General features: G+C 38.5%; 1 protein-coding gene across 14 annotated transcripts in view; it reads left to right on the top strand.

Moving 5' to 3' along the window:
* The window catches only part of FRRS1 (ferric chelate reductase 1), a 342,186-nt gene that overhangs the window by 307,471 nt on the left and 12,669 nt on the right, over positions 1-22,046 (top strand). For 13 of the 14 annotated variants that reach the window (XR_012509148.1, XR_012509146.1, XR_012509147.1 and 10 more), the window contains 2 exons: positions 2,392-2,465; positions 11,211-11,342. The gene's annotated coding sequence lies outside the window, so the exon portion shown is untranslated. The remainder of the gene's footprint in view (positions 1-2,391; positions 2,466-11,210; positions 11,343-22,046) is intronic. The other variant, XR_012509138.1, reaches the window with a different exon arrangement.

Here is a 22,046-nt window from a genome sequence, read left to right as displayed (position 1 = left end):
TATTCTTTTTTTTTTTTTTACCAGATTATTCTTATTTGTGGTATTAGTCATCTGATCCTAGTGGGTGGCGGTAAGGAAGAAGTCTGCTCACTTCCGATCAATCTACAAATTAGCTAAATAGATGGACAGTTAAGAGATGGATTATTCTCATGTCTTTTTATAAATGAAATATTTTTAGTTTTTATTAAAGTAGCAGTAAATACACTTATACTAGAATTAAACAAGGAAGGAAATCCATCTCTCTCTTTCAAGAAGTCAGTTCCATTTTTCATTGAGCCCCATACTACCCACTGACTCCTCTTACTCTCCTGCTTTAGAATCAACTATCAAGCATTTCATGAAATGGAATCAATTTTGATGTACATTTAGGATGAGACTGCTGTAATATAACTGATTGTTCTAGCAAAGAAAATAATATATTTGCCAAGAGAAAAGTACTTATGTGTAAACTAAACATGATTACCATGGTTTGTGTAGAAGGGCATTATTTTTTAATTACTAATGAATATTTTCCCCTTACTTTTCCTTTTCCTCTTTGACCTTTCCTCCTTTCAAGCAGCTATGCAGTTTCACAGGGAAAACGCAGAGCAACATATAGAAAGAAAGTCTCTTTTGCTCCTCAGAGGACTATGTTTATCAGTCTGTTTATAAATAAAGTGACCTTTCTAATTTTTATTAACTGATCTAGAAGGCAGTGAAATAGAATCAAACATATTTATACTTGAATGAAACATGGGAGGTTCAGATCTCACTTTAAATAATCATCTGTTTTTTCCCCCTAAACCTTAAACTAAATGTATCACATCCACGTCCTCTCCTCAGAGGAACAGAAGTTGGTCATAATATTGCTGAAAGACGTAAGAGGAACTATGAGGAGGAAAAACCCTCCCACCCACACTGCACCCAGGAAGGGTCCCTGAGTGTGGAAGAGAGAGGAGAATCGGAGGGGAAGTGATGAGTGCAGCCGGGTATAGTCCAGGGTGACAGGGCCCTCAGCTCGCTTCCACGCCTGAGCCCCAGGGAGGCAGGAGAACAAAACCCAGCAGGCTTTGTGAAGCCCAAGGACGGGGGAAGACAGTGCCTCCTTTCCTAGCGAAACCTCTGGGAAAGGCAAGACCTCAGAAAACTGAGTTGACTGAGCAGCATATCCCAGAACACAGGGACCTTAAAACAGACTAACTAAGATTTCCACAGTCTGTGGAAAGAATTGTTAATTTACGGGCACCTAACAGGAACACGGAAGGAATGGTGTTACTGACTCTGACTGGGTCTTGTTGACAAGAACCAGGAGAAGCTCAGTGATACGGGGCCAGTGACAGAGACTCAGGTGGGATGATGGGCATCTGTGGAGTCCAGTGCCCACAGCAGACAAGGCCAGAGGCCTCCTCTCCCCTCACAACACCTTGGCCCTACGTAAGCTCCCTGGTGCTTCAGTGCAACTCAGAGGGAGAATGGAGGGGCCGCTGAACTGGTTGAGGTTAAATTTTCACCTTTCTGGAAAAGTAAGGGCACAAAACAGAAATCATGTTAAATTATAGAAAAAAGAGGATTTTTCAGTATTCTCCAATGTACACGAATATATGGTAGACATACTAATCACAATTGTGTTTTTCATAGAAATTTTGTTTGATTAAGCGACATATTTCTTCTTTCTTCTAGCTTAAAAAATAATAAAACAAGCTCTTTACAAAGAACATTAATGTGACTTTAAAAAACCATTGTCAAACCAGAAAAAAAAAAAACAAAACCAACCTGGAAAACCCAATCATGTTGAAGTTTTTAAAGAAACTGAGGGCTGCTTCTTTTCGACTTTTGCCTCCTTTATCTGGGAACATGCTGTAATCGTGATACTTCTGTTTCTGTACACTTAGGCCTAAAACTCACATATTGTCTTCATATTACTAAAAGCTTTTGGTCTGATTCATTAATGTCACACTACAGAAAGATGGCTGTATTTTTGCTTGACTCTTATGTACCATTTGACAGCTTCCCACTCAGAGAGAATTGGCAGGCTGGCTGGGTAGTTACTGTGCTCTACAAAGAGAATTGTTACAAGGAAACATTCGTTCAACAGGAAGGGGAGAATGAAACTCACAGATTTCAGCGCAACATGAATTGATTTACTTCAGACAGTGAAAATCTCCCTGTGAAGGTTATGTAATTAAGAGCCTTCTCATTTAAATTCCTCTACATTTTCTTCAAAGAAGTAAAATTTCTTTCATGAAGAAAATTAGAATAATTTCTCCACCCTCACTCCTCTGTCAGTATACCTATTACTTAAATTATGATAATTGTGCTTAAGAAATGTCAGTGCTGATTTATCCCCAGATGGGGCCCCCCCTCCCACTTCCATTTCTGCTCACACATTCACTTTGTAAATTGCTTTTTCAGGTACTCGAGTGTGAACTGGCCTTTCTGTATCCTTGGCCTTTGCAATGTGACCTTGCAGATTCTACCATCAAGATGTAAGTCTGTTTCCTTACTCTGTATGTCTGAGCCGGCCTGTGACTTGCTTTGGCCAATAGAGTGTGGTGGAAGTGGCACTGAACCACTTCTGAGCTCAAGCCTCAGGAGTCATACAAGCTTGTTTTTTTCTGTTGAAACCACACCATCATGCCACTGACGTGGGAATAAACCCACATTGAAGGTTAAGGCTTCAACTTATGAGTTTTGGATAAATAATTCAGTTTATAACAGTGTCTAGTGAGATCATATGGTTCAACTCCTAGGTAAGATGTATCTACATCTAAATCTTCCTAACAAAGAAGATCAAAACCCTATTTAAAATATTCCCGGAATCGATGATTCAACAACCTTTGTGGTAATAATTCATTTCTTTTAGAGTCAGTAGGTTACTGCTTAGGTATACTTAGAAATTTTTTCAATTTGTTGAAATTAATTCTTTCAATTTAATTCAACATTTGTACTCCCTTCTGTACAGTTAGGGAATGAATGATTGTTGTGTTATCGAAATCTTATTTCTTGAATACAGAAGGGACGTATTACTTCCTCTCCTCATTGTGTTTATTGACATTCAACTTCATGATTTCCAGGACGACATCTAAAACCACTGGTAATAATAGGGTCTCTAGACATTCTTCCTTGTAGGCAACATTTGAAATTTTCTTAAATTAAATAACTGGTTATATAAAGCATGCTGTTTCCATGGCATTCACAAGATAAAATTCAGAACTACATAAACCGCTTCTTCCACAGAAGGAAAACACACATACAAAAAATTTTTCTTTAGGATAAGAACCAAAAGTATGTTAATTTTAGTTGATACAGTCAAAGTTTATATTCGTAAAGGAGCTGATCTGTAGTGTATATATATATAGGATACGTAGATCTTTCTCTTATGTGTTATACTGCATGTACTGTTGTGGCAACAATGGCTGCAGGCTGGTGACGCAGGTTAGTAAAAGAATTTACCAGAGGCCAAGGAAAGTTTAAGAATGAGGAAAAGGTTAACAGTAAAGCTGCTGCAGACAACAGCGGGCCTCACCGGTGAGAGGCAGCTGCCTGAGTGCCAAGGGTGGGCGCGCAGGGTCTTTTATTGGGGGAGGAGGCTGTGCACACAAGGAGTAGAGGAGCTGCATGATCTATTCGTGCACAGGTACCTGATTGGTTGTAAAATCTGTCAGGAGCTACTCTGCGTAATAGAATTTACTGACTCTGCTAAGGGCAGGAAATGAGACCTGTCTGCCTAGGGTATTGTGGGGCTATTTCTTGGGGCAGTTTAGCTTTTGTTAGGGTAAACATACATCCAGAAAAGATGTTTCTATCCTGTGGAAATGAAGCTATGCAAAGGGTCCTGCAGTGGGAAGTAGGGATTAAGGTGTCAGTGAGCTGCAGGCACACAGAGAGCCGAGGGGTGAGGGTTCTGTGACTCCAAAGAGCGCCAGCTCGCTCTACACAGTGTCTCTACACTATAAGCACACACTTGTTTGTGTATGTACTATGTATGCACGTATCTATATAGATATAGTGTAGTAATCTTTGTGCAATGGCTTTAGTCATTTTCTTAAGGGTACGTTGTACTGATCTCTGCCCATTTTCTTTAATAATATTCTTGAATTAATTTCATTGATTCATTTATTCTCCAAATTAATAATTAGTGAGATCCTATAATGTATTAGGTTCTAGTCTAAATTCCAAGAATATGGTGGTAACCAAATGAGACAAAGACCCAGCTCCTAGGAATCTTATAGTCTAGTGGGAAGAAGACAAGACAAAATGAATATAAAATACACTGTTTAGTACCTCTCTGTGTTATGAAGAAAAACAAATCAAGATAAGTGGAGACTGGAGAAGGGTCAGGAATATTCTCTCTGAAGACATGTGATTTGAGCAGAGATCTAACTGGAGTAAGGGGACAAGTTATATATATTATCTGGTGGCAGGAAGATGCAGGCAGCAGACACAGCAAATGTCAAGGCTTGAAATAGTAACAATTTTACTTTAAAATTTTTAGCTCAAGTACTATTTCCTACTCCTTTATTGTTTTTTAAATAGATTATTGTTTTTTTAATGGGTTTTAGGGTTTTTTATTTTTATTTTTTATTCTATTTATTTATTTTTTTTAAGTGAGATTCAGAATGTAGCAAGGGATAACTTTATATAAAGAGACTGAAGAATGGCCTCCCTGGAGATTTCTAAAATCAGGGTGTGCTTAAGGATTTGAAAGAATTTGTCTGGCTTCTCCAGTCCCATCACATTGCCCCAGAGATGAATTAAGGTGGAGGTTTGTAGATCTCCTGGTCACTTTCTGCCCCTCTGCCTATCATCAACACATTAAAAGTGTTTATTGCCACCTAAGATATTTCAGGCACTGTGTTAGAAGCTGACGATACTAACTGACAAGTAAACCCTGCCACCACAATGTTGTTTATCCCTACGTGAGGTCACCTGTCATAGTGGTAAGAACATAGGTTCTGAAGTCAGACTGAAAGGATTTATATTCTGGAAATTTTCATGTCACAGAGTCCAGTTTGCAAAATGGGTTTTTAGTCATTCTGCAAACATTTATTAGGATATTTCTAGGTATTATAGTTGTTTAGGGATACAAGAGCTAACAAAACAGACAAAAATAAAATAATAATTAATGGAAATGTTTCAGGATTCTATAAGATGATGTAGACAGTGCCTGAGGCACAGTAACTAACTAGTAGATAAATGTTAGACATAGATTTCTTATATTGGTAAATATAAAGCCCTAATTAAAGGTACTTGAATTGACTTGAGTTATCCTACGGAGCAGGAAGAAACCTGGGTTACAGTCTGAAAATACAAAAGATGTTATTAAAGTTATGCATAATCAAAAGGGAAATAGTTAACAAAGAAAAATAGGAACAGCTAGATGTCTGAGTTCTCTTCCTAACTTCTGAGGCTAATGCTGAGTAGCAGCCATGCCCTTCCCCATTCTTCTCCCTGTCTGGGGCAAAGCTGCAAGATGTTTGCCCAGTATCCATCCCCCTGCTTTCCTCTTAGTTCCCAGTTTTGTTTAGGTTATCCTGCTTCATAAAAACAAAAGTACCACCACTTCCCAGCCTTCCTGGCAGCCAGGGGTGGCAATGAGATGAGATTAGAATTTACTGCGTGAGGCTTCTAAGAAGGGTCTTTAAAAGAAGGAGGGACTCAGCTTGCACGTGCCTTTTACCCTTCAGCGCCCCTTCTCCAGCACTGCATGCTGGGTATGAAGCAGCCGTCTTGTGATCATGAGGTAACCATCCAAACAGAAGCGAACACCTGAATGGCGAGGTGGAAGGCTAGAGTGAGCCTGGGTCCCCAGCGGCATTTTTGAGTTGTCAAATCTGCCCTGCATTTCCTGCTTAGAACCTCTGTTATGTGTACAAAATGTACCTAAACTTACTTAAGTCACTGTTACATTCTGGAGGTGGGGGTGGGTGAGGGATCGTTTCCACTCTGCAAAGCTGAGTGTAGCCCATAACCAATGTAAGGTTTCTGGATGCCATGTTCCACGAGACAGCCTGATGGACCATCATGGGGGTGATGTTGGTATTAGGTGTTTAGGCAGTTGCCCATTTACAAACCCTGCTTTACTGACAAATAAAATGTGTCTGTGTTTCTGCCCCAAAATTCAGTCTTGTCACCCCTTATAGACTTTTTCTTCCAGCAATTGTATGTGCCCTATTTGATATTAACTGGACCACAGGTGTGAGCCTAATTGTGCGAGGGGTGCCCAAAGCTCTCCTTATGAAGCGTGGAAAAGCCTTTTCTCCTTAAGGATGCCCCGCACAGTGACAGACACTCGGTGGGTGCTCCAGGAACACACATGGCTGAGGCTGCCAATGTCACTCACACTGGAAACAGCTTTCGGTCACTCTTTACTGTCATCCGTGTCATCATTTAAATGTAGAATTGGTAGAATTGTGGCTTTCTCATATCTGTAAATTTCCCAGTTTTGAGAAGTCTTGGTTATCAAATCAGAAAATCAGCTGGGTTTTGCATAAATGAGTGAAAGTTCATTTTCCAGTTGTTAGAAGAGAAACTAAGTGAATTTTTATATTTGTACCTTAATGTTAGCTATTTTTAAAAATGGATCTTTATTTCTAGATACATGAAAAAATTCTTCTGGTTGGTTTTCTTCCGAGGTTCCCCGTCCTTCTTTCATTTCTAAAATGTACCTTGAGACGTGCACACGGGCAAAAATCTGTTTTTACATGCATTTGGTTGTAAATCAGATGCTGAGGGGAAAAGCCAGTTATCAATTGCTCGGCCGTATTTTACATTTGAACTCAACCATAGCATCGTGGGTCAGGACTACACTGCTTCATTTAGATCAGCTTGTTGTCTATAGGTGTCATTCTTTTCTTAATTGAAGTATAGTTGATTTACAATGTGTTGGTTTCTGGTATACAGCTTAGTGATTCAGTTATACATACATATATATATATATATTTTCATATTCTTTTCATCTATAAGTTATTACAAGATATTGAATATAGTTCAACAGAGGTTTAGAGGTGCCATTCTTAATTATGCATCACTTCTGGAAGGGATTTGTCAGAAATTGTGAGGCTTCATCGTGTCCCCTAACTTTTTCCAGCTCCTGTGCCTCAGTGCACCAGCCTTTCTGTTTTGACTTCTTTACTAGTGCAGCATCCTTTAGGTATTTCTTACCACTCACAGAGCGGAAGTCAGCACCTCCCTGGAGTGGGAAGCCTAGCATTCCTTCCAAGGAGTTGCAAGAAAAACTGAGAGTTATGCACAGAGAATCAGTGCATACTGCATTCCTCCAGCTCAGCTGAAAAATTGCCATTGAACTGTCATGTTTCCTTTTGGGCTAATCAGTGTGCTTTCTTTCAGAGCAGAATGATTTTGTGGACTGTGGATGTCTCTCTTAGCCTAGCCTAATTAATTATCCATAGATGTCTACTTACTTAAGAAGTGTGTTGTAGTGGAAATGGCGTAGTCTTGGAGACAAAAACCCTGAGTCCTGCCAGTTCTTATTAATATGACTTCAGGCAAATAGCCCAAGTCCCTGGAATCCGTTCCTCATCAGTGGAATGGAGTTAACAAGACCTGCTCTACCTTATAAGATTGTTGTGAGGCTTGACAATGAGATAACATATGGGAGTGTTTCGCACACTGTAAAGCACTATAGACATGTAGTTATAAACTCTCATCACTGAACCAGAACTCACCACTTCTTTCTATATATATATGCCTCATAGAAGGGAAATACTGACGGTCCCCGACTTACAATAGTTCCACTTACAATTTTTCAACTGTATGATGGTTTGTAAGCAATGTGCATTCAGTAGAAATTGTACTTCAGATTTTGAGTTTTGATCTTTCCCTGGGCTAGGAATACGTGGTGCTGGGCATGGGGCAGAAGGCCTCAGCTCCCAGTCAGCCACACGGTCCTGAGTGTGGACAACTGATACCCTTAGCACCATCCTGCACCTGTACAAACATTCTGTTTCTCACTCTCAGTACAAGATTCAATAAATTACATGAGATATTCAACACTTTATGATAAAATTGGCTTTGTGTTAGAGAATTTTACACAACTGTAGGCTAGTATAAGTGTTCTGAGCACATCTGAGGTACGCTAGGCTAAGCTATGATGTTTGGTAGGTTAGATGTAATTAAAGCCATGTTTGACTTACCATATTTTCAACCTTGGTTGAAAAATGGGTTTATTGGGACATAACCCCATCATAAGTTGAGGAAGATCTGTAATTTCACTTCTGTGCCAGGTTCTTATAAATACTACCCCTCCCTGCCAGGCCAGAGCAAAGCCCAGTCCTTCCCACCCTGCAGTCATGAGGTCTGGCATAGCGATAAAGAGCTGGATGTCGGGGCTCAGATCCTGACTTCTTTGCTTACGAGCTGCGGGATCCTGGATTAGCTACTCAACATTTCCAAGCCTCAGTTCCTCGCCTTTTGCACTGCGATATGGATTGTATCCATACTTAAGCTTGATTAGAGATTATATGAGCTCTGTAAAGTGGTTAGTATTGTGTCTGGTATGCAGTGAAATGTGAATTTTAGCTGTTACTGATTTGCTATTACCATGGCCAAAAGTAGATCAGGTGATGCTGAGAAGATGGCTAACGTTGTATTTCTCTTCCCTGTAAATGACTAATAGTTTGCCACAGGCCAGGGGTTCTTTCTTTAAGAGCTCAGGCCAGCATTGTCAGCTAGGTAGGTTGGTTTTTTTTTAACCTTTTTTTTGGTCATTTAACTTGAGGTCATTTTAATTTTAATTTGATCTCTTGGCCTCTACTGTCTCCTCATTTCCCATTCTGACTGAAATGAATAATAATCAGTATTTTCTAGATACTGTGATTTCATTTTCTCCCCAATGTCTGACATTTTAATTTTTATTTGTTCATTTATTTATATGAGTAATATGATAAAGGAGACATCATGAAATCATATTTAATTATACTCTTATTTAACTTTTAATTTTTAGGAAGAAGGTAAAAAGATGTGAAATATATTATGTCCTGGAAAGTCTCATGTACATGGTCATAGTACTCATGGATTTAAGATTCAGATTAATGAAGCTAATCCCATTAAGCTTTCAGAAACTATAATTAAAACCACTTTATTTCCTACAATACAAACTAAGAAAATTGTTTTTAGATCATAAAGCTCAATGCCTAAAAAACTTAGGGTGGAAAATCAGGTAAGAGGACTGAAAGAGAAAGATTCATTTCAGAGCATCTATTTTCGTGGGAATTTCTGAGTGCACTTGTTGAAAACCAGTGTTCATTTTTTGCTAATATATTATTAAGGAAGTTGTTGAGGACCTGAGGTAGATGGGCACAATGGGAATTTCTGGACCAAAGAACTGGAGAGGATGAAAGCTAATGAAGAAATAAATGTATTTCACCCGCAGACTTCTTCATGCATGAGCTTAGAATGGGCTGACAAATAGGACAGGACTCACATCTACACATTTTTATTCTTACCATATTTGTAAGCACGTACCCTGCTGGGAGGTCTAGTCCGTCAACATGGTCACACACAGGACTGCCAAGGGATTCCATTCAACTGTCCTCTGTTGATCAGTTAAGAGCTAGGTTACTTTATAAGAATACAGCCATGTGTTGGCAGCTAGATCTCCTGTATCTTCGGATTTCTATTAATTGTCACTTTATTTTCTTAAACTTAATAAGTGTCCAAAGCATTTACATATGTATGGGAAAAGCCCTCTTCCTCTGTACTTCAGGGCATTATCTTAATTATTCTGGGGATCGCTATTTCCTCATATCCTACTCACTCATTAGCTGGTTTCTCCTCCTCTGTTATGCTTCTCCACATACACTAGGCTGCTCCCTCCAAGGTCTTTAGAGACTTCCAGCATGGCAGATCCCACGGACAACATTGAGATACCTCCATGCTTGACTCTTCTGTGGCATTGATACTAGTCCTTGAAGTTTGTCAGAGTTACATTTTTCTTGTAGGATCTTCTTCTTCCATCTACCTCTTAAATGTTGATATTCTCTATGGTTAAATCTTTAAATCTTTCTCCTTGCTTTATAAATATTCCCTTGGCATATAATAGGTACCCTCCTACATTCCAATGACATGTATATATATATCTATCTTTAATCAATGTCTCAGTCCTGGTTTCTAAGCCCATGTTTCTTATTATCTATTAGATTACTCTTTCTGCATATCCAACACCTAACTTAAACATTCTAGGTTTAAATATCAGTCATTTCTCCCCAAATTTGCTGCTTCTCAGCAATATGTAACTTTAAATATATTGCTTAATAATAGTATTATTTATCAAGTAGCCCATTAAAAAAATTCTGAATATTACTTTTGAATTTCCTTCTAGTCAACTGCTCCATTCCCACCCATGTCCAGTCCATATGTGTCTGTGCTGGAGATCTCCCAAACCACATCCACCTTCACTGATTTACTGGGAGGCCTTGCAGGACTAGGTGCGCAATGGTGCTCACAGCTAAGATTTATTACAATGCAAAATCAGCAAATGGAAAAGTTATATGAAGTTAAACCCAGAAGAAACCAAGTGCAGACTTCTGGGAGTCCTTTCCCTGTGGGAACTCCCAGAACGCATTTAATTTCTTCAGCATCGTATTGTGACAATATATCTGAAATGTTGCCCACTGGGCAAGCTCACTAGAAGCTCTTGGCCTAAGGTTTTTGTTGGTGACTGGTCACACAGATACCACCTGCCTAGCACACACCCCAATTCCAGATACCCAGAAGGGAAGAAGGGTTATGTTCAGCATAAACTGCCTTGTTTATATAAACAATTTAGGCACAATGAGCCTTTCTAATCAGCTAAGATTTATTGGGAACTGTCCTGAAATCCAAGCTTCCAGATACTGGCCAAAGGCCAACCTTGAAAGTGGGTCTTTCTGAGAATACTGGGCCAGCTGTGTAAACTCTCTTCTGCACATTTTTCTCTACACTGAATGTCTTTCTGAAACACCTCTCCGTTCTCTGATTAAACCTTTTTTTTTGATCTCCACTAACTTCACTCTAAAGCCCAACTCCCATTTAATGATGTATCCCCAAAGGTCTACTATAGGGCCTCGTACGTGGCAGGCATTGTATGATTGATGGAAAAAATATGCAAAATTCCTCATAATTGTGTCATGTTCTACATTTTCCATTGTCATCTCTCATCCCTCTCCAAAGCATGCTTGTATTTTAGAGATTCCACACTCTGATCTGCCCATGCTTTCCCACATGTTCAGCTCTTTGCAGTGGAAATTTCTTCTTCCTGGAGTCCTCTTTCTGCCATCAGCCACCTGGCGAAGGCCAAGCCTCAGCTCACGAGTGAGTGCCTACTCTCCCATCCCCTGCGATGGTGATGTACGCACAGCCAGGTAAGCTCCCCATGCTTCTCTGACACAGCCCTCATTACTTTAGCAGATTTAAGAATGTGTACGATGAGAATGAAGGGGTGCTTTTATACAAAGGGCCAAATGATCATCTAGACAGATTGCCGCACGGTAGTACTTATTTCTTCGCGGGTGACCTGACCGCCATTCAGGCTCAGACTCTTAGCCTTCTGTGCTTAGGCACTAGCCTCAGCCACGTCTCAGTTAATAAGAATGATTGGACGTAAAGGTGCTAAATCACACTGAGAGACCTCACAGAGGCCATTTTGCCGGTTTAAAATGAGAAACATCTGTGAAGCCAACTTGACAGTCACATTTGTCTGATAAGTACGTTTGCTCTCTGTAGATAAACTACACTGGAAGCCAGATGATTGGGGAGATGCTTGATAAGCATGGACTCAGAACAAGGGGGTTTACATACATTGTATAATTTCAATATTTCATGGCATTAGGCTCCCTTAACTGGACATAGTAACCTCAGAAACAGGGATATACCTTCAGGCAGATCAGATAAACCTGTAAGCCTGATAAAAACTCTCGTCCTGGACAGCATTTGGACAAGAACTGCAATATTTGCCTGCCCCTTTTTCTCTAGACATGACTCTCTTTTTCTCTCTATATTTGAGTGGCTGGCCTAGTCCTTGTTTAACTGGCACATTCTTTCCGATTTTATTGTAGATGATAGTCTAAATTTTACTGGCCAGTCTATTTCTTTAAGCAGAATTTGCAAATCTCTGCTTTGATAAAGTGTTGATTTCTGGGGGCAAAAACCAATCATTTTTCTTATTCCTATTTTATTTTTGAGGTGATGAGGAGAACTTTGCCTTGCGATTACTTGTTTATTTTACACACGTGACTTATCCAAAAATGAATAATCTCCCAGAGCTCAGGGACTATGACATTAAATCTGGTGTCCCAATACTTAGCCTAGAATTTGATCACAAAAAAAATGTCGCATAAATGAAAAATAATGAATCTCTTTGGTAGTAAAGTGATGTTCATATTATTTGATATTTTAAACTATCTTTAAGTAGAAGTGTTATTTGGGACTCTATAATCATTTTAACATGTTAGATGTTGTGATTTTTTTGTTGTTGTTGTCCTTTTTAGGAAGCTATGTTCAATTAATTAATAATGTATTGAGACAGAGACAAAGAAAAAGTCGTTAAAAGCAAGATTACTAGCTTGTAGTTGATTATATTAAAATTCTCGTAGACTGAAATTATGTAATATATTGTGATAAATATTTAGCTTATCAATAGTGTAGCATTATTTATTGAATTGCTTAAATTTGAAATAGGCAGATGTATATGATATCAATGGGCCCTTAACTCTGAATCATTTTGATTACCAAGTTTTCTGAAGACCAGAAACATTTTTTGAGAAAAGAGGTAGTTTGATTTTTCTAAAGAAAAGACATCACGTTTATAAAGTTTAACTGGCTTATATGTAACAACTCTATTCTGGAATGTTCAGGTACTTAGGTCTGTGTTTTGCAACCAGTTTACGTCATAGCTAACATCAAAATGTTAAGCTTGTCAGGTATACGTGAGGTTCCCCATGTGTTTTACTGAGATTTTGTTTTTGTAGTCACAGCAGCCATGTTACTGCAGATGGAACACAATGGTGGGACTAAGAAATGTCATATACAATAGAGTTATTATCTGCCTTACCATCCACAAAGGAGTGGGTTAAGTGAACATGGAAATGGGCCATGAAAACATCTGTTTACTAAATTGGGGCATGATAGGAGAATGAATGGCTTGCGAGATTAAACGACTTGTATGTTAAAACTCAAAATATGTGAAAGTAAGGAGGAATCACCATTGGATAGACTGTTGAGACATTTTGGAGAAGATAAAGAAGAAGGGGCAGGAGGTGATACCAGAGCTTATGTAAATCTCTTTTTCACTTTTAATATTCTTCCTTCTTTCTGGCTGATCATACAGTCCTGATAACTGTACTGCATTTACAAGTTCCAGAGGAGGGATCAATTGCTGAACGAGACACTATGATAACCATTTCTAAATACAGCTGTTCAAATCTATAGAGGAATGGTGGGTTCAGTGTTTCCCTCTCACCTGTCTAAGCTGGGATAAAAGGTGTCTCCTTCTTTCCGCTCTAGTGGTTGAAAGAGTCCTAGAAATGTTACTTTTTCATCTGAATGAGTGGAAGTGGATGAAGGATTAAGCACTGGGCAGGTTTATAGCGCTGCCAGCGCCATGAGTCGTTCCTCTTGCTGAACCTGCTTTTCCTACTCCATGGCAGACGATCTGGGCTAAAATTAATGACAAGTGGAAAGAAAGGGAAATCGTTGTTGATGAGGGAGTCGCAGGTGGATAAAGCTAAAAGAAAAGCTAACGTTACCTTGCTACTTTGTGAGAGGCTGAGAGCAAGAGAATGAAATTATCTCTTAGCTGTGTTTACGCATGTACACAAGGCAGATGACGTCATTTGCAGAGCTGGGTACAAATTAAAGTGCAGAGCTCCTTGTTAAAAAGTAGTTAGGCATTTCAAGTCAGCCCAGCATTAAACCAAACGTGAGTCTCTTCTAAGCCAGGGCCCTGTGTCACTACACAGTTTGCAAGCCCAGGAAGCTGGCCTGGAACCTCTCAAGAATGAAGCTATTTGCCTGCCAAAATACGCTCCTTTATTTGAAGCTGAAGGTCCAGGATGGGTCCTAGTACATTTAAAAAGCATTTATGTGGCATCAGCTATGTGATGTGTGTCAATAATATTTGTTAAGGTTTTGTGGGTGGACACTTGAAATAATTCTTATGTTGCCTTGTTTTTAGTTTTCTATTTTACAGGTTATATATAGAAACATTGTAAGAGGCCTCGCTTCAGAAGGTAACATGTGCGAATCATTGCCTCCTGAATGCATGCAAAATACTTTGTTCCACAACAAAGCCATGGGTCACATGTAGCTGTTAACCTAATTGATAAGCTGTTGAAAAAGGTGCCTGAACCAATGAACATAAAACATGTTTTATCAGGTTCCCTTGTCTATAGACATGCATTTGTAAGTGGAGACCAATGATCAAGGTAAAGAAAACTTAATAAGCTGAAATCATTGTTAGTTTAAGTGTGACTTGGTATATAATAATCTCTAGATCCATCCATTTTGCTGCAAATAGCATTATTTCATTATTTTTTACAGCTGAGTAGTATCCTATTGTGTATACATACATCACATCTTCTTTGTTCATACATCTGTTGATGGACATTTAGGTTGCTTCCATCTTTTGGCTGTTGTGAATAGCGCTGCTATAAACATTGGGGTGAATATATCTTTTCGAATTAGATTTTTTTTCAGATACATGCCCAGGAGTGGGATTGCTGGATCATATGGTAACTCTATTTGTAGTTTTTTAAATAACCTCCATACTGTTCTCCAGAGTGGATTCAAAAACTTCAACTTTTTAAATTTAAATCTTTGCAAAATCTTTACATACTTCTTTATTTAATTAAACATCTGTATCAAAATTATTTAGCCTTTTCTTGATGACTGAGGATCATAAACATTTAAGTGTTGTTTTCTCTTTCTATAAATAATTCCAAGACTATTGTCAATTGTTACAACTCAAGACATATGCATCGAAAAGTGGCCCTATTTCCCATTCAAGCCTCTGCTTCTAGGAGTCAGTCAAAAATGTATTTAGTTGTGTTTATCAAGCATTTATTTCAGCATTATATTAGGAAAACAGAGCAGACATTGATTTCATAGTACTTATAGCCTAGACACTAAACAAGAATCACATAAATAAAAATGTAAATTTAAGCTGAATAGTCACCAAGAATGGAAACTGCAGGGGTATTATGAGGGAGTAAAACAAGGCGGCTGATTTAGATCTGTGTGTCAGGAGAGAGATGACACATGAGCTGAGACAGGAATAGGTAAGTCTTAGCCAGATGGAGAATGAGGAGGAACATCCAGGTAGAAGAAACAGCATGTGCTAAAGCCCTGAGGGTACAAAAGGGCTCAGCACATTCAGGAACTGAAGGGAAGCCTGCAGGGGGCAGTAGTGAGCGGGGGGGGGTGCAGTGCTGAAGAGTCTGTGAGGCCAGATACAGGAAGTTCTATCCATGGACTCTGAGGACCGCAATGCATACGTCTAGGAAGCTGATGTATTTACCTGTTTTTCTGCAGCATAGGACAAGGGAGTTAATTACCGAACCACAATTACAGGTACATTGTACCAGGCCCTGTGTTAGCTTCTTTAGACATACGATTTCATTTGTTCTCAAAATGATACTGAAAAAGTCAACATCACCATAAAAATCCAGAGCAGTGCCAGAAATTTTATTCTAATTTTTTGAGAATATGCCAGCTGATGCCAGGTATAGAAAGGAGGGATCAGAAATTTCTGTATGTTCTATTACTGAACTCATCTCTGTCATTTTGTGCAAATGAGTGTCAGTTTGGGACTATATATACTCCACTTGACATCTCAGGTGGAGTTTTGCTAAAGTATAAGCTAGGCAGATGCAAATTAGAAACTTTGTGCAATCAACAGTCCATTTTACTTATTCTGTGAAAAACCAGTGACCTGCTGTGTTCTACTTCCACTGCTCTAATTATCCTCATTTGGGGTATATTTCAAATTTTCTCAGAAATAACTTCTCTGAAAATTATGTAAGCAAAATGAAGTTTCTTAGAATATCATATTGAGATGATTTAATATTTGACCAAACTAAAATATAGCAGATAGACAATTACTGTCTTAGAGAAAACAGTGAGCAATGATTTGGACTTTTAAAGACATTGCCATTTTTTCTTACAGTTTTATCTTTTCTCTGAGAACTGTTGGCTTCCCTTCCACAATTGAAAGTGACCAGTTTCCCACTTTTGTGCTTCCTTTCTGCCATATTTTGTTTGCCGATTTAAGATGCTACACTCTTTTTAGCTGCCTGACATGTATTTCTGGGTTCTCAGAGTGGCAGTAGAGATCAGTTATTATTAAGTATTGAAAGTGAACAAAATGAGCATAATCTTTACTCAGCAAATTCATGTCTAGGAAGAAAGTCAGTTTGAATGCAACCACTGTGTTCCGAAGAATTCTTAAGAATCAGAGTATGAGGGGGAGGGTATAGCTCAGTGGAAGAGTTCATGCTTAACGTGCAGGAGGTCCTGGATTTAACCCCCAGTGCCTCCACTTAAAAAATAAATAAATAAACCCAATTCCCACCCCCACCAAAAAGAGAATCATATTATAAAAGCAAGCAATTGTAGAGATGGAGGTTAAAACCTAGACAGTTTCAGAAAGATAATTACAAGATTATTTTTTCTCTAGAAATTTCAGTGATACAGATATCTTAAAACTACCAATGATTTGTATTTTTAATGTAAAAAGTAAATATTAATCAATAGAAAAAGAAAAAAATTAGAGAAAACATTCTGAGGAAGCCCTGTGCATTTTAGATGATAATTAACTTGTAGGTAACCATTACCTAAATAAATTTATAACCCATTGGAATGATAAAGACCAGACTGAAATGAGATGTTTTAAAAATACACTGTCAAAATTAATTATAACATTCATAACTGGCAATATTTTCAAATTATAAGTGAAGAAAAAAGGGCTAAGAGATGTGTGTCGCATGCTTACCATGTTTTAAAATCTCACCTGTGATCCTAATCACAAAATCAGAGTCATTATGAAAATTTCAGCGAAAATGAAGTACTGGTATTGCTTAAAAAAATCAGGACAAATATTGCATAGATTTATTTACAAAAACATTCATTGCAGCACTTTTTTAAATGATACAAAAAAATAGAAAATTACCTAAAATTTTAACAATAGGGAATTGGCTCAATACATTTCGGTAAATTCCTGTAATGTATATATGTACATGTACTGTATGTATTCATGGCATATTATTATGTGACAAAAGCCAGTTATAGAATAGCATGTATATGACATTTTCATTTTTGAAAATTTATATTTATATGTTTTCCATTGAAAGTATCTAAAAATATATATAACAAAATATTCAGACTAGTTGTCTAGAATCTAGAATTATGGATGTCTTTTCACTTTATTATCTTTACGTTATTTGCTATAATAAATATGGATTATTTGGATATTGTCTACAGCAATTGTTATAACAAAGATTATAATTATTACTTAATTAATAGGTAACTGTAAAAGAAATCCTAGCCCCTAGAAGACTGCAGAAGTTGGGAAAGAGCTTTTGGAAAGTGAGGAAAAAACCCATGGCCACATGAAAAACTGTTTATGGGTGCATGCTATCTTGTCTTAATAACTGATTCAGCAAAATAATACTATGGAAAAATCTTTAAAGGACAGAATGCTGAGCACTAATAAGCATATAGTTTACAGAATGCATCTAAGTTTAACCACGTATATTCTATTTGTTCTTAGGGAAAATTAAAGAAATATGGTGCAGGTAGAAAACCATAACGTTAATGTTCTCCCTAACTGAATGGCCAAGCTATGAAAAAGGGGCAGTAAATGTGGTGGGTGTGGTAGATTTCCATGTAAGAATGAACTTTTTAAAAGCAGTTTGATACTCATTTACTGAGCTCTCACCGTGTTCTAGATTTGGTGCTGTGCCAGCAAGACGTACAGCATCTCACTATCTTGCAAGAGAGAAAGAAACATTGAGAACTGAATGATGTTTTAAGTGCAGAAGCAGCTGTTTAGACAGAGTGCTCTGAGAACACAGAGGCAGCAGTGGTGAATTCAGACTGATGTGGGGAGTTGCACTGAGAAGGCAAAATGTGACTTGCTCCTTAAAGAATAAGCAAGAGCTACCAGGCGAAGATTGATTAAAGAGCTTTCCAGACAGACAGGACAGTGACAGCAAGAGAACAGGCGAAGTGTGAGGTGTGTCATGGGAGCACCAGTCACTCCGAGGTGTGGGTGTGTGTAGCTGTGGGAAGGTTGTGTCGTAGCGTGCACGTGAGGGGTGTGGAAGATGCTAAGTTAGTCAGTGCAAGCAGTTAGCGATGCAGGTACAAAATGTAAAAGGTTAAAAAAGACATGAGATGTGAAAATTGCTATTCTGAAAATACAGATGGATTGCTTCTGTCATTTAAAATCTGTGGCAGGAAGAGAAGAGGTATCTTCGGGGTGAATATCATTTGCCTTTATATTTATGGTTGCATTTAATTCTTTCATCAAACTTAGGAGGTTAATTACTCTCAATTAAAATGCAGATGAGAAAATGGAAGCTACAGAAATTACCCGAATTCCTAGAAAGATGAACTGCAGCAGCAGGATTCGGTCAAGAGTCATCCAACCACCACCACCCCCCCCCCCGCCACCATGGTATTCTTTCCATCACACCACCCAATCTTTGATCTGAAATACCTGATTCTCATATTTCAACAAACTGTGGGACACGTCCTCACAAAGACCACTATCACCACCACCACCAAACATCTCAGTACTTTTGGAGATAAAAACAAATGAAGAGAAACAGGATATGCATGTGAAACCTTTATAAACTGCACTGCCCTATTCAGCATGCTTTATGGCATTGTTATGGTGATTCACATAGAGATCTGCTGCTTTGCAAGCCTTGATTTTTCCCTATTGTGGCCCTCAGCTGTCTGGATATGGCAGGGTTGCTGGGGCTGGCAAAAAAAGCTCTTTTTTCTGCAGAATGTGAAAAATCCACACAAAGGTATTTATCCCAAACAGCTACTTCCTCTTTTTACAAAGGACTGATTTGGAATTCAGTTTGGTTGCGATGCCATAGGTGTTTCAGAGTTTGAGGGCAGCTTCCAAGTGGGGGTTGGTTAGATGAACTCTCTGTATTACCTGCTGGGGTGAGCGTTGGCCAGGCTGGGTAAACTCATTCACCCAGGAAATGGCCTTGCAGTTGAAAAGATGTGAAGCACAAATGCGTTGTCACTTGAATTTGCCCATTTTCCTTCTTTCTTCTATGCTCTTTGCCATGAGCCTCCACAATGTGGTACTTCATAAGGAGGGAGGAATGCCAGCATCTGCCAAGACAGTAAGATACAGATCCTGCTTCTTCAGTGGACCAGATTAACATATTAAACAGCCTGTTCGGCTAAGATGTTTCCAGCTAAAATTAGTGTTTCCTTTCTCATTATCCTACTTGTGATTTCATGAGGTCACTTTTCTCCTGGCCGTGCTTCCTCCGTCTTCCTCTGCCCCAGTCGTCTACACGCTGATGATAGACGGATCTCTTGTAAATGAGAATCTCAGTGTAACACCCCACTGCCTAAAACTGGTGCAAACTCAACTCGTCCTTCAATATTCAGGCAATGCTTCCCTCCCCAAGAGATGACCACTTTCTCTTCCACTGAACCCTGCAGGTGCCTCCCACGTGGTCTCTGCCCACCGTACAGCCAGTTCTTTGTTTACCACCTGTTACTTTTTGAGTTCAGGGGCTATGCCTTTTGCACTATTTCAGTATCAGAATTTCATGTATGGCTGTCTCACTGTATGTGCAAAGAAAACATTAGCTGAATATATTGAATTAATTAATTAAATATTCAATGAATCATTAATATTAAATGAATGATTGAGATGGTGAAACTTCTATAGAAGGTGAAATTGGAGGGGTCAGAGAGTCAGCATATCTACGTGCCATTTATGGCTCCGGATAGAGGACAAAGAAAATCGCTGGGATTTCCTTAAAATGACATGAAGCTAGCAGCTTTGAATACAGACTTTCCCTGCTTATAGACAGTTCTTGGTGTTTATTTGAGTTCATGACATATCTCAGGGGTCATCAGCCTGCAAGTGTGTGCAGAATGCTTTACGGTGATAAAGACAATGAGGACAGGATGCTACGTAGTCCCTGTTTACCCTGGAGCTTTATGAAAAGATCATCCTATTTTATGAGTAATGCTTAAGACTTTTTTAAAAATTCATTTTCCTTAAGATAGCGCAAATGCTTGAAACTGCCTTTCCTCTGAGGCTTTTAAGAAGTAGTAAAAACTCCAGATAAACCAAAATTATTCAATAATATTTTATAGACCTTTCTGAATTGCCTTTTCCTTTTTCTTCCTCTAGAGGAGTGTCTAGGAGAACATTTTTCATTCTTTTCTACACAAATTTTGCTTCATTTGAATAATAGAGAAAATGGTAGGGAGTAATCTGAAACTTTAATATAAATGGGAGGTAGAATTATCAAATTAATCACCTTAAAAGTTAATTTCAACTATTCAACTGTAACAAATGTATTATTCTATCAGTAGGATATATCACACCTGTACATTCATATAGAAAGATATGAAAAGAGATTGGAAGATTGCATAATAGCTATTCAAAAGGTAACTGATAAAAAAAAGTGTCTTATAGCCCAATTATTCTTAAATGATATAATTGTATCTGGGTAATATTTTATATTGGATAATAACTATGTGTTAGGCCTTAAATTACCCCAACATTCCTGAAATGACAGCGAGAAACATGATGTTTGATGATTACCTAAATGTGATGGTACCTAAATTTGAAAGTTTCCTTTAACCATAATTTGAATAATTCCTCTCTAATTTAGAGAAAATATTTCATGTCTTGTTAGTGCCCCTGCATCCTTCAGCCAACTTTTTAGAACAAAGAAATTCAAACTATTTATAACTAGAAATTGACTTGGACACTAAAGAGAAGTTTTGATCTTAAGGCAACGGAGGTGACTGAGCAGAAAGAGACATGGGATCTGAATGCATCCCCAAAGGGCCATCAATGAAGCCAACAGAATGAAACCAAAATAATAGAAGTCATTTCACATCAGATACTTGAAGACATGTTTCTTGTTTCTGAAAAACATGCAAAATCATCAATATGCTAGTTTTGCATCCCAAGAAATTTCCCAAAAAGTCATGGCTCATTATTTCTCTCTTTTTAGATAAAGACTCACACATACAGCTGCTCACTTGACCTCTCTTCTATGTCTGATTCTTAACACCAAAAACTAACAATTTAACTCCCAAAGTGGTTTTCTCAAAGTTCCTTCATCTTAGAAGGGACATCATCCACTCGACTTTTGGCCAAAAATCTATGAGTCAGCCTTGATACTTCCTGGTTTCTTACCTCTGCATTCAATCCAGCACCTAAAAACCTCCTGAACGTCTCTTAAATATTTTCTCCTTCTGCTACCACCGCCACTTTAGGACCAGCTCCACGATCTGTTGCCCAGGAGAGGGTACTAATGAATACAATGGGCTTCTTAATGGTTGTCTGCTTTATCTTTGGACTCTCTCCAGCTCCTTGTGCATGCTGCAGCCAGAGCCCTCTTTCTGAAATGCAAGTCGGATTATGCCATTCTACTTCTTAAAAACCTCTAGTGTTTTTTAATTACCTTAAGGTTTAATCATAAATGGTTAAACATAGATTACAAGCTCCTGAGCGGTCTGGCCCATGTCCCTTTCTAACAGTCCCTCATCCCGCTCTCACTTCTGTAGTGTCATTGACTCTCTTTCAACCGCTCACACTTACCCGGTGCTCTCCCTCCCTCACTGCACCTTTACGCTCGGTCTCCACTTGTCTGAAAAACTCCTGTCTCCTTGTCATCTGATGAACGTTTATTCTTCCTTCAAATTTCAGCTTAGCTGCCTGTGACCATGACCTCTTACTTACTCTCGTTGCACCATGTGACTCTAACCATAATTATAATTTTAAATTTGTTTAATTGCTGAACAGTCGCCTTCATTGGCCTCTAAACTCTTTGAGGACGTGACACATC

The sequence above is a fragment of the Camelus bactrianus genome, chromosome 9, assembly GCF_048773025.1.
Source record: "Camelus bactrianus isolate YW-2024 breed Bactrian camel chromosome 9, ASM4877302v1, whole genome shotgun sequence".
NCBI lineage: Eukaryota > Metazoa > Chordata > Mammalia > Artiodactyla > Camelidae > Camelus > Camelus bactrianus.
Note: the sequence above shows the minus strand (reverse complement) of the source record. Positions and strands in the feature narration are given on the sequence as shown.